Source organism: Cyanistes caeruleus, chromosome 6 (genome assembly GCF_971803275.1).
Source record: "Cyanistes caeruleus chromosome 6, bCyaCae1.hap1.1, whole genome shotgun sequence".
Classification (NCBI taxonomy): domain Eukaryota; kingdom Metazoa; phylum Chordata; class Aves; order Passeriformes; family Paridae; genus Cyanistes; species Cyanistes caeruleus.
In genome coordinates this window covers 29,165,453-29,175,626 of record NC_141706.1, presented here as the reverse complement: position 1 = coordinate 29,175,626, position 10,174 = coordinate 29,165,453, and positions in this window count along the sequence as shown.

Genomic DNA, 10,174 nt, shown 5'->3' with positions numbered 1-10,174 from the left:
TGCAAAGGCATGAGTTTGGCTTCTGTTAATTCCCAATAGAAAGTAAGAAGTGGGGGGACAAAATGTCTGAGGTGGGAGATGTGTTGATATTTTTATTGAGGGTACTATAGGAACTTTCGGCTAGATTAGTTCTAATTCTGGACATTAAAATTGCTCGCGTATTTACAGGGATTGGTGGTGTCTGTACCCAGGCAGCATCTTGCCCTTTGCTACTACAAAAATTGTGTTCCTCTGGGAGACAGGAATGGAGAAAATGCTTCTATTTTAAAATAAGAGCTGTGGAGATTATGGGCTGGGTGATCCAGGGAAAACGAAAGATGTGCAAGGATGTAATTGCTGTCTGTTAAGAGCACCATATTTAAAAAAACAAACCAAACCAATATTTTTCATAATGCAGGGGTTTCATCCCAACCTAGGAACATATGTTCCTTAGCAGTGCTAAGATGATGAAAAGGTTGCATCTTTTAATTTTTGGAAAACAAGATCAGCAGATCATGATGTGTTGGTGGGCAGATAGAGAGATTTAGAGTCTGCATCAGAAACTTGGGAGATGTAGATTCATCCTTTGGAACATTTTGTCTGTGTGCCAAGAATCACTCCCTCCTCTAGCACACTGATGTGTGTGATGGTTTTAGTTATGGTTTCAAGGTCACATCCTAATATATGGGATTTGTTGTAAGATTGTTCTGCCATTATTGTACCAATTATACATTGGTATGGTAGAGATTTCTTCTAAAATGTAAAAAGAGAATAATCTCCTATGTTTCCACACTGATCTATTCTAAACCAAACAGTAAACTCACAATAGCCAAAAAGGTAATAACATAAATACCCTGAAGGGTCTTGTTCCCATTAAACCTTTGAGAGAGACGGATTTGCCTTTCAAAGGATTTTATTGGTTAAATGTAATCACACACAATAGTTCAGTCCTCACAAAATTTTAGGAGATGATATTGTGACCTATAAAAGGAATGCATAATCTTTACCTTTATTAGTTTTTACATGAAAGACTGTCATTTTCTGTTAGAAAGAAGCATTTTTATTAATTGTCTGAAAGTAATGGAACAGTAAATTTTTCCTTTTGGTTTAACAAAAATAACTATGTATACTTTGGGCAAAATATTTCTTGGGAAATGCACATTTGTAAGAAAAAAAAAAAAAGAAGGGGTGAGGGACTATTAAGAGCACAGATGCATACACTGAGACTGGTGATAGGAGATCACATGGGAACCTAAGTGATTCTGACAGCTTTTCTGTTTTAGCAGTATTCTTGTTTAAGATCCTGGATAAGAACGGCTGCAAGCTTGCACTTCTTGCACCTACCTATTCTGTGTGAAGCAAAAAGTTCAACAATGCAGGTATTCCTGAATGCAGTTTGTTTGGATTTCCATCACAGAGAGAGAGCTGTGCTTGATCACGGTGACATGGTGACAGCAAAAGCTCTCAACAACACTGTGCCAGGCATCTGTGCAGAAGGTGGCATGTGGCTGTCATAGACAAAAGGAAAGGAAGACAGCATGGATTAAAATAGTTTTTAGGCACCTTTGAGGATATTTTTCAAGGCACTTCAAAAAGTTTAGATATCAATTGTGGTCCACGTATTTATTTGGAAACCATCACTTCAGAGACAATCACAAGGGCTCATGAGTCAGGGATTGTCATCCACATCTTCTGCCCGTGTGTGCAGTGAGGACTCCAGTCCCTTTTTAGAAAGGCAGAGAGCAGAAATTGTGTATACGTCTGACTGCCGGCACGACTTTGGGACTGACAGGAATGGTTTCTATTTTTCCTTCCCCATATGGACTATCAGGGGAGCAGTGAAGAAAAGCAGTTATTTCTGTTTCCCGTGCTTCAATTTTCTTTCCACAGAGAAAAAAACAAAATGGTAAGAAAATCAAAAGTGGAAAAGAAAGGAAAGCTGAATAACAAGGAAGGGCAATTATCAGTTGATGACTGTGAATATTGAGATATATTCATCCCTAAAAGACGGTGGTGGTGTGTGGTGGCTACCTCAAAATTTACCCTTAGCAAGTGAGAGAGATTGCTTGTCTTCAACAAGATTCCTTTCATTCTGTCTACAGGAACTCTTCAACTCCATGTCTGCCCAAACCCTAAGTTACAACTAATTTTTCTCTACTCTGGCCTTGTTGTGCAGAGTGATGTCTCTGTTTTCTCTATCTGGCATAGACTGTGCAGATGAAAGGCTCACAGGATGTGTCCCCATCACTCATCCAAGTGGAGAGGTCAGGCTTGAGAGAGAGCTGCCCTGATCTTCTGCACCTCTCTGCTTTCCTGCAGCCCTTGCTCCTGAGAGAGCACTGTGACTCCAAAGAAGAGCTCTTTTCCCCCATTTGCAAAGGACACTTAGTCAGAAGTGTCTTCCCAAAGGAAAACTGGAATTATTGGGAGGACTGGAGAGCTGCTCAGCCAGCTGCAGCCATGGTGGCATGACTCAGAACAGCACAGGCAATGCCGTAATGAGCAAGATGCTGCCAACTGTTACTTCATCTGCCTTGAGAGTTTGGGAGTAAAGAAACGAGGAAAAGAAAGGAAAGTGCAGCCAAAGGCACTTAAATATCATTAGAGCTATGTAAATCAGGCGAGTTAAAAAGACAGAACCTAAGTGTTATTTCCCTCCAGGGGAGTTCTGGGGATAACTGAAAGGGGGGAGTAATGTCTTGAAGAAAGATGAATTAACAAATTTTCTACATGAGATTTTTTTGGGTAGAGAGAAAATAGCCTTATATTGATGTCTTATTTTGTAAGACTGATAAATATAAGTACAAAATTTAATCCTTTAAGGATAGTATTTATCAAAAGGTTCATACCTGGCTTTAACATTTTAACTGTGCTGGGTGTTGTTGCATGAAACTTAAATAATAACTACATTTTTTTGGTTACTCTCCCAAACTGATTAAAATGGGTTATATTTAACTGCACATTATGTATATTATTTTGGGTTGTACATAAGAAATTCAAAGCTCAGAGCAGACAGTAAAAACACGGCTGTTAAAAACCGTGACGGATTTGTATTTCCGTGGTCAGGAGCCTTTACAGCTGTGACTTTACCAATTGAAAAGGTATTCCCTACCAATAGGTCTGTTAGAGAGGCTAATGCTCTGCAGGGGCGCAGGAGGCCGGAGCACAGCATCCTGCTCTGCACAGCTCTGCTGCAGCGGCCGTGTGACTGATGAGAGCCATCAGTTCTGCTCTGTGGCTGCCCTTCAAGGCACTCCGGCTCAGGTCAAGATGGGGCGACGCTATTTATAATTGCATGTCTCTAAATGTCCCAGATCTTTGCATAGAGGTTCAAAATTAGGAGGAATTGAGTTGTGATAACCAGGAAAGCGTGGACAGATTGCTAAGGAATTCTCTCGTCCGTGTGGCAAAGGACACACAGTAGCGCTCGTGAAACTGGATCGGTATTTCCCGTGTTACGGATTTCAGTTTATGCCTCTTCCCGTTCACTGCATGGGAACCCAAAACTCTTATCTGAGTTACAGTGCTAAGGATGGAGATATTAACATGTGGGGACATGACTTTCTACATGCAGCCAGCTCACTAGAGCAATGCCACCTGCAAAGAGAGAGGCTCGCTGTAATCAGAGCTCTCTGCAGTGGGCAGAGAAGGAGCAGATGAAGAGGCGGGGAGTTGACATAAGAGCTGAGGAGCATCCAGCCAGGGGCAGTGCTGGATTTTATGGAGAATAAGAGCATGCACAAAGGATTCAACAGCTAACAGAACAGAGACAAAGCCTGGGCCCAGTACACAAAGCATTTTTGCTTGGAACTGCCAGTACATCTGCACTAAAAAATACTGGCCCACAGAAATAACTTTGAAAGCCGTCAGTGTCTGCAGAGAGTTCTGCCTTGGATTGTTTTGCTTCTCAGGAGCATTTTGCAGACTGCCTTGTGCACCTAAGCCACCTAACATAAATCTTCACCTTACATTCTCTGGGATATTGTGGTCATATCCTGATTCACAAAGCAAAGAGGTTGAGACTTGATGAAGATATGACGGCTTAAAAATCTGAGCATTTTTAAATAGTGGCTTTAGCATAATTTACAGGCGTATCCCTGGCTCTTCAAATCAAAGTAAAATGAGGGATTCAGAAGCTATTCATAGTAAAGAGGACTGCCTGATAGTAAATGACTTTGTTTTAACAATGTATTGTGGCACTAAAAATGTGAAAATGTTTCTGCCATCATGAGGAGGTGTAAGAATTCAAATCTCATGAGAAGTGATGTGCTACCATAGCTAATCCAGGGTTTCTGAGGATTTTTGGCAGCCCAAAGGTGTTCAGCTCTAGATACGCAGTTAAGGGTTAAAGACTGGACAGGGTTTTCTGGATTTGTCTGAATAGGAAGACCAGCAAGTGAGACTGTAGTCACAGCAGTTCCTGAGAGAGGAGTCTTTTTGGAAACCACTCTTTGGTTGTGTTTTAGAGCTAGTTCACCTGAACAATGAATGGCATCTCCAGTGCAGCTCATGTGAAAGGGGAAGAACAAGAGCTTGAAGGCATTCAAGCCTATTTGCTGTTTTGGAAGGAAAATTTTCTCCTCCAGTACTGCCTCTGGACCTCCTCAAAGTTGATTTCTCAGCTTTCTTTGCAGGGAGAGAATAATCAAATCCTGAACGACTAAAATATGTGAAATCTCTTGAAATCACTAAATGTGCAACACATGAAGAACAAAATGGCTGAATGCTGAGAGTTTTAATGACCTGTGAAATGATTTTTTGCTTTGTGTCATGTCATGGATATTGTGTACACCCCACAGTGTCCTTGAGAATCTTCTGCTCTGGGGACAGCAGTAATGTGAGATGGGTGTTGTAAATTGTGTACCAGGATTAGCCTGTCTGCTTTGCTCACTGACTTTGAGGGGACACTGCTTGAGAACACATATTGAACTCCAGGTATTTCAACACAAATGGCTGCTCTTGATTTTTTGTGAAGTTACATGGGGCTCTCACATCTGCTTGACTCCCTAGTAGGACAAAACCCGTGTTAGGGAGAAACGTGTGACACTGCATAGAGCAGGCAGAAGATACTGTGTTTCAAGGACAGAAAAAGAGACTCTAAAGAAAAACTGCTGTGTTTCAGCCTTAGGGTAAGAGGCTGCTCTGATGATATTGCAGCAAGACTCTACTTTTGAAAAGTGTCTAACAGATGTGAGCCATAGGAAACTGCACAGGTACCTGTTAATTGGGCCACTCCACTTGAGAGGCTTTTGAAATGAGTCATAGGTGTAACAGAGTTGTAGGTTCATAACACTGTTTTATTCATAAATCTTAGCTGAGAGATACAGCAGTGCATTGTGCTTTTGGAGGTACAGGAGGAAAGATGAGCAAGGGGCTACACTTTTTAGAAACCTGTGAGTTGTACAGAAAAGATGCAAAATGATTCCAGGGTCAGCAGAACCTCATCTGCAGAGCTGTGGGCTGCAGTGATGAGGGGACCTCAAACTGGCACAAAATGGGTAACCTAGTCAGTCTGGTCTCAGCAAAAGTTAGGAAATAAAAGCAGCTGCTTCTCACAGAATCAAAGTGTGATAAGAGGAGAGGACTTCCATCTGATGGTGAGCTGAGGACTCAGCTGGGTCTCACAGAGCCTGACACACACAGTAGGGGAGGAATTGTGTGGCTTGAACCAGCAGCAGGAGGCTCAGTGATTTCTCTGTTTTTCTCTTGGGGAGCCAGTGTGGCTCACCATGCTCTCCAGCACAGCGTGGGTCCTGCTGAGTTCCTGCAGGCTTTATAAATGGACATTTTCTGTCTGAAAAGGGAGCAGGACACTTTCAAAATCAAGGAGGAGATACTTTATGCTGTTCTATCTTAATGGTTGTCCTCCTGCCTTGGAGTGTCTTACAAACTCCTCCAGGTGAGGAACCTGGGAGGTGCTCATGCCCTCTGCAATTCAAAAAAACCCCCGGATCACAGGGCTGATACCCACAGGGCAGAAACAAATGCCAGGCTGAGGTGCACAGGCCTGATTTCCTGTTCCCAGGTGCTACAGATGATCAGCCTCTGCACAGTTTGTGTAAAACAGTTCCCCTTCCCCAGGTGATTTTGATGGCCTCTCTGCCAAAATGAAAAGGTTTATCCAGAGCAGGGAATCTAAATGTATGCCACAATCCCCGGAAAAGGAGGTCAGTCACCTGATGGTGCTGTAGCATCCTTTAAATCTGCTGAACTTGGCTATATTCTCATAAGATGAAAGTGCCTACAAATATGGGTACTTTCCCTTTGAAAGCCATGAAAAATCATGGAGAGCTGGTCCCTAAAAAAACCATGCCTTATCTCAATTTCCACTTTTTATTTTAGTGGCCAGCACTTAATGAGGCCTCAGAAACTTTTATACAATTCTTATTAGTACTTGAGGACTTAAAACCAGTCCTGATTATGTGTTCCCAGTTTTATTCTGCTATGTGTGGTCAGCTTTTAAAGTTTTCTTGCTGAGAATAACCCTCAGTTCCTTGAGTTTTCTTTGTATTTTTTTTTCATCTGTCATCTTTACTGTACTCTGTATGAACACTGACCTCATGGCACTGCTTTCCTGTCTTCAGCTCAAGTTGGAATATGCAATTTGCATAAGGCAAGTAAAAACCTCCACATGCTCTGTTTAGAAATATTGGTTAGAAAGCAGAACAGTATAACATAGGAAGAGGCTGCAGATGAAAACCTGTATCCCACAAAAATCATTAAAAGCAAATGCAATATATATTTAAATTGCAATAAACTCTCCTCTAGGGATTCTGGAAACACAAATACTCTCAGATCAATATCAGGAAAGCAAATACATAACACATCTCTTGTGGAGACAGGGAGAAGACAGATCCAAGATGCTCAAAGCACCTGGAGTAGGGGGTGAGGAGGGTTTTAGTCAACCTTCAGGTGCAAAAGAATAAAGCCCCTTCTCCCTGCAAGTGACCAGTTACCCACAAACCAAGTGAGAACCTGCCTTCTCTAGCCTCTGACAGGGACCTCTCCCTACACCTGCTTCTCACACACCTTATGTGCATTTCTCTGCCTCCTTCAGTTCCAGACATGGGTGATCCTGAGCCCTGAGAGCAGGATGAGGTTAAGATCTGACCTGATCGTGCAGCAGCTGTAACTTAAGGAAGTGTTGGACAGTGTTTGAAGTATGGTATTTGTTTACTGTTTACATGTTTTGCAGATAGATGCTGAGTCTGTCAGCATGTTCTTTTAATCAAAGTTGCTTTTCTCTTGATCCTGTGAGTGCCTCGAGGTGCTCTGTCTCCTGGGACAGGCACTTGTATGGTGATGTTACTAAGGTAGGAGTGCTGGCTCTGAATTCTTTTCTCTCCTTTAGATGATAAGAATTTGCTAATGTGGCATGGCTGTCTTGCACAGCAGCTGTGATGCATAATCCTGTTTTAAGTGACTATCTTGTGTCTGCTTTGCATTACAGGAGGCACTAAGCCATTGAATTTCTCTTTGGGCAGACCTGATATTTCAGTCCTGGCAAACAGGCATTTCCAGTGTCATGTTGCATTTATCTGACCTGGAATTCAAAGGCTTGTCTTTGAAGACAACTCCTTCTGCCTTGGTCAAGGAGAGGTTTATACTCTTATGAAAAAGGTGCGTATAAGAAATCACAAGAGAACCAGAAATCCTGGCTCTGTTTAGGCTCAGCTGAAAATTAAACACTGCCTTCAACAAGACCTGAGAGTGAACCTGACTCATTGCTTAATTACTCCAAAAGGCAAAGCTTAGGGTTTCAAGTCTATTTTTTAACTTTCTTTTTCTCTTTATTCCTCTTCCCACCTCATTTTTCAATTTATTTCCTTAATAAAGCAGCTGTATCTGTATTTTTCTTCTGTTTATAGCTACCCCTAATTTTAGGCATAGGCAAAATGTGGCTACCTAGCTGGCTTTATGCCAGTGTTAGACCTGGCAGCCACTTCCTGCTGCCAGGAGAGGTGTTGGGATATGGAAGCTGATAGCAACGGTTGGCTGAGGGAAAAAAAAAGTAATGAAAAATCAATGGAAGAAAAATTACTCCTTTCAAATGTTTAACTCTGCTTTTCATCCCGCCTGGTAGCAATAATAAAGCCAGCCATACCTTCTCCTCTAGTGGTGTTTACATTGCTAAGAGTACTCAAATCAACTCTGCTTATAAGCTTTCCTCCAGTGACAGTCAAGACTAGTTTTACTGGAATTAAAGAAAAGCCTGACTCTTCTGACTTCAATGCCTGTTGGATCTGGTTACAGCTTGTTAGACACCAATGTCTTAATTTAGGCTCCCATTAAATAAAATACAGCCATGGGAATCCTCTTTTCAGGAACCTCCAATGTCTAAAGACATTTTTGTTGATTTCATATCTGAGTGTATCAATGCATCTCAATTGTTTTACTTTTTGGTTTCCTTCTTAGCTTAATAAGGGCAAATGGGGAGGAACTTTTAAGTGGTCTTTGGAGCCCTTTTTTAAAAAATTTAAATATTTAGAAAGCTGAAATATAAATAAAAATGGTGTTGCTTTTTATTAAATTCTAGGTTGTTCGTATAAACTGAAATTGTTCATGCCTAGCCTGTAGGCTAGCTAATAGTTTCTGGGCCATATTCCAGGTTTGTCTATCTTGTGCACTCTTATTCCTCTGGTCTTGTTGAACACATTTTGCCTTTGGTCATACTCATTTTAGATGGTGCAACAGTGAAAGGAATGGGTTTCTCTGAAGGGGGTTGGGAGAGATTGTGAAGATGTTAGTTTAAAGATTTAGCAAGGGTCAATAGGAAGTGCATTTGTCTCCTGCTAAATTTATGATGAGTCTGCAGCAGCAGTTAGTTGCATTATCTGACAACCTTTGCTTGAACAGTCTGCTGTCTTCTAGGTGGTTTTATAAGTGATTCTTGCTTCAAAGTTTCTGTGCATTTGTGGACTGTAAAGCTCTGTAATAACTTTTGTGCAAGTTTATTTTTTCCTCCCAGCAAATTTCGAAAGTTGCCCTTAAACAGCAGCAAAATGCTTTTCACTTGCAGACTGTTCACTGGGCAAAGTTAACCTCTAAAAGCAATTCTGTTAGAGGTAGGAATATGTTTTATACAGAAGTACCCCAAGTATAGAAAAACCCAGAATTACTCAAAGGAAGCATAACAAATTGCTGGCATAACCAGGATTTTTATTTGTTGACATCTTTTTTTCAAAGTTATGAGGTATGTCTGGCCCACTGGCAGCTTCCTCAAGTTGATGTGGCACTCTGAAAATTAGCCTAGACTGAGGTTCTCAGCTTGTAAGTGCATCTCAGAACCTAGGCTTACACAAATGTTTATGCCTGGTGTTAAATCAACTGCAGCCATTCAGGACTAGTTCCCTAAGGATTTATTCAGCTTATGTTGCTTTTGCAGTTCTTCCTTTTATAACTGCATAGCTACTGCTGCCCAAATGAGCTAGTTTAACTCTGCATTGGGTTGTTTTATAGGCAGCCTAAACCTCTCTCAGCAGAAGAATGCTTACTTGCTGTTTTGGGAACTCTGTTCACTGGAGTAGCAAGCTGCCTGTGGGATCAGGAGGCCGCCTATCTCTGCAGTCCTGCTGCTGAGAGTGTTGGCTCCTGGGTTTATCAGTCATTGTGATTTGTGTCATTATGAAAAGCTGCTTGCAAGTGTTTACATTAGAGATGTCATCTCCATCTCTGTGTGTAAATATGTAGTTGTTCCTATTATTTCCCCAAACTGTCAATTGTTAATCTGTCATTTTCAATGATCACACCCACTGAACTCCAGTGTGCAATAAATTACCTTCTAATCAAAATGGGTTCATTTGCCAAATGTTGCAGGAAGCAACCTGGCAGGAATTTATACTTAGCTGATAAGAAATGTCAGAGCCAAATATTCATATGTTAATTGCCGGACCAACAGTATGCTTACATCCACAGATTTCCCTCAAAGACAAAAAGGATTGGTCTAGACAGATCGTGTCAGTCCATTTCCACAGTTTATCACAGCATTTCTTTGCCCTTCACTCAGTGTGATCTCAGGGCTGGTCCAGCTCAATTTTAAAGGAATTAGGTGAGGGGAGATGTCACCCTTTCTTTCTACTCTTGCAATGCTTTCTTCTGATGTTCATATTGCATTCTATTTCCCTTAATTTCATTCACATTGATATAAAAAAGTATGTGTTGAATGAGTCTCATATTTAAATACTGTATAAATTTA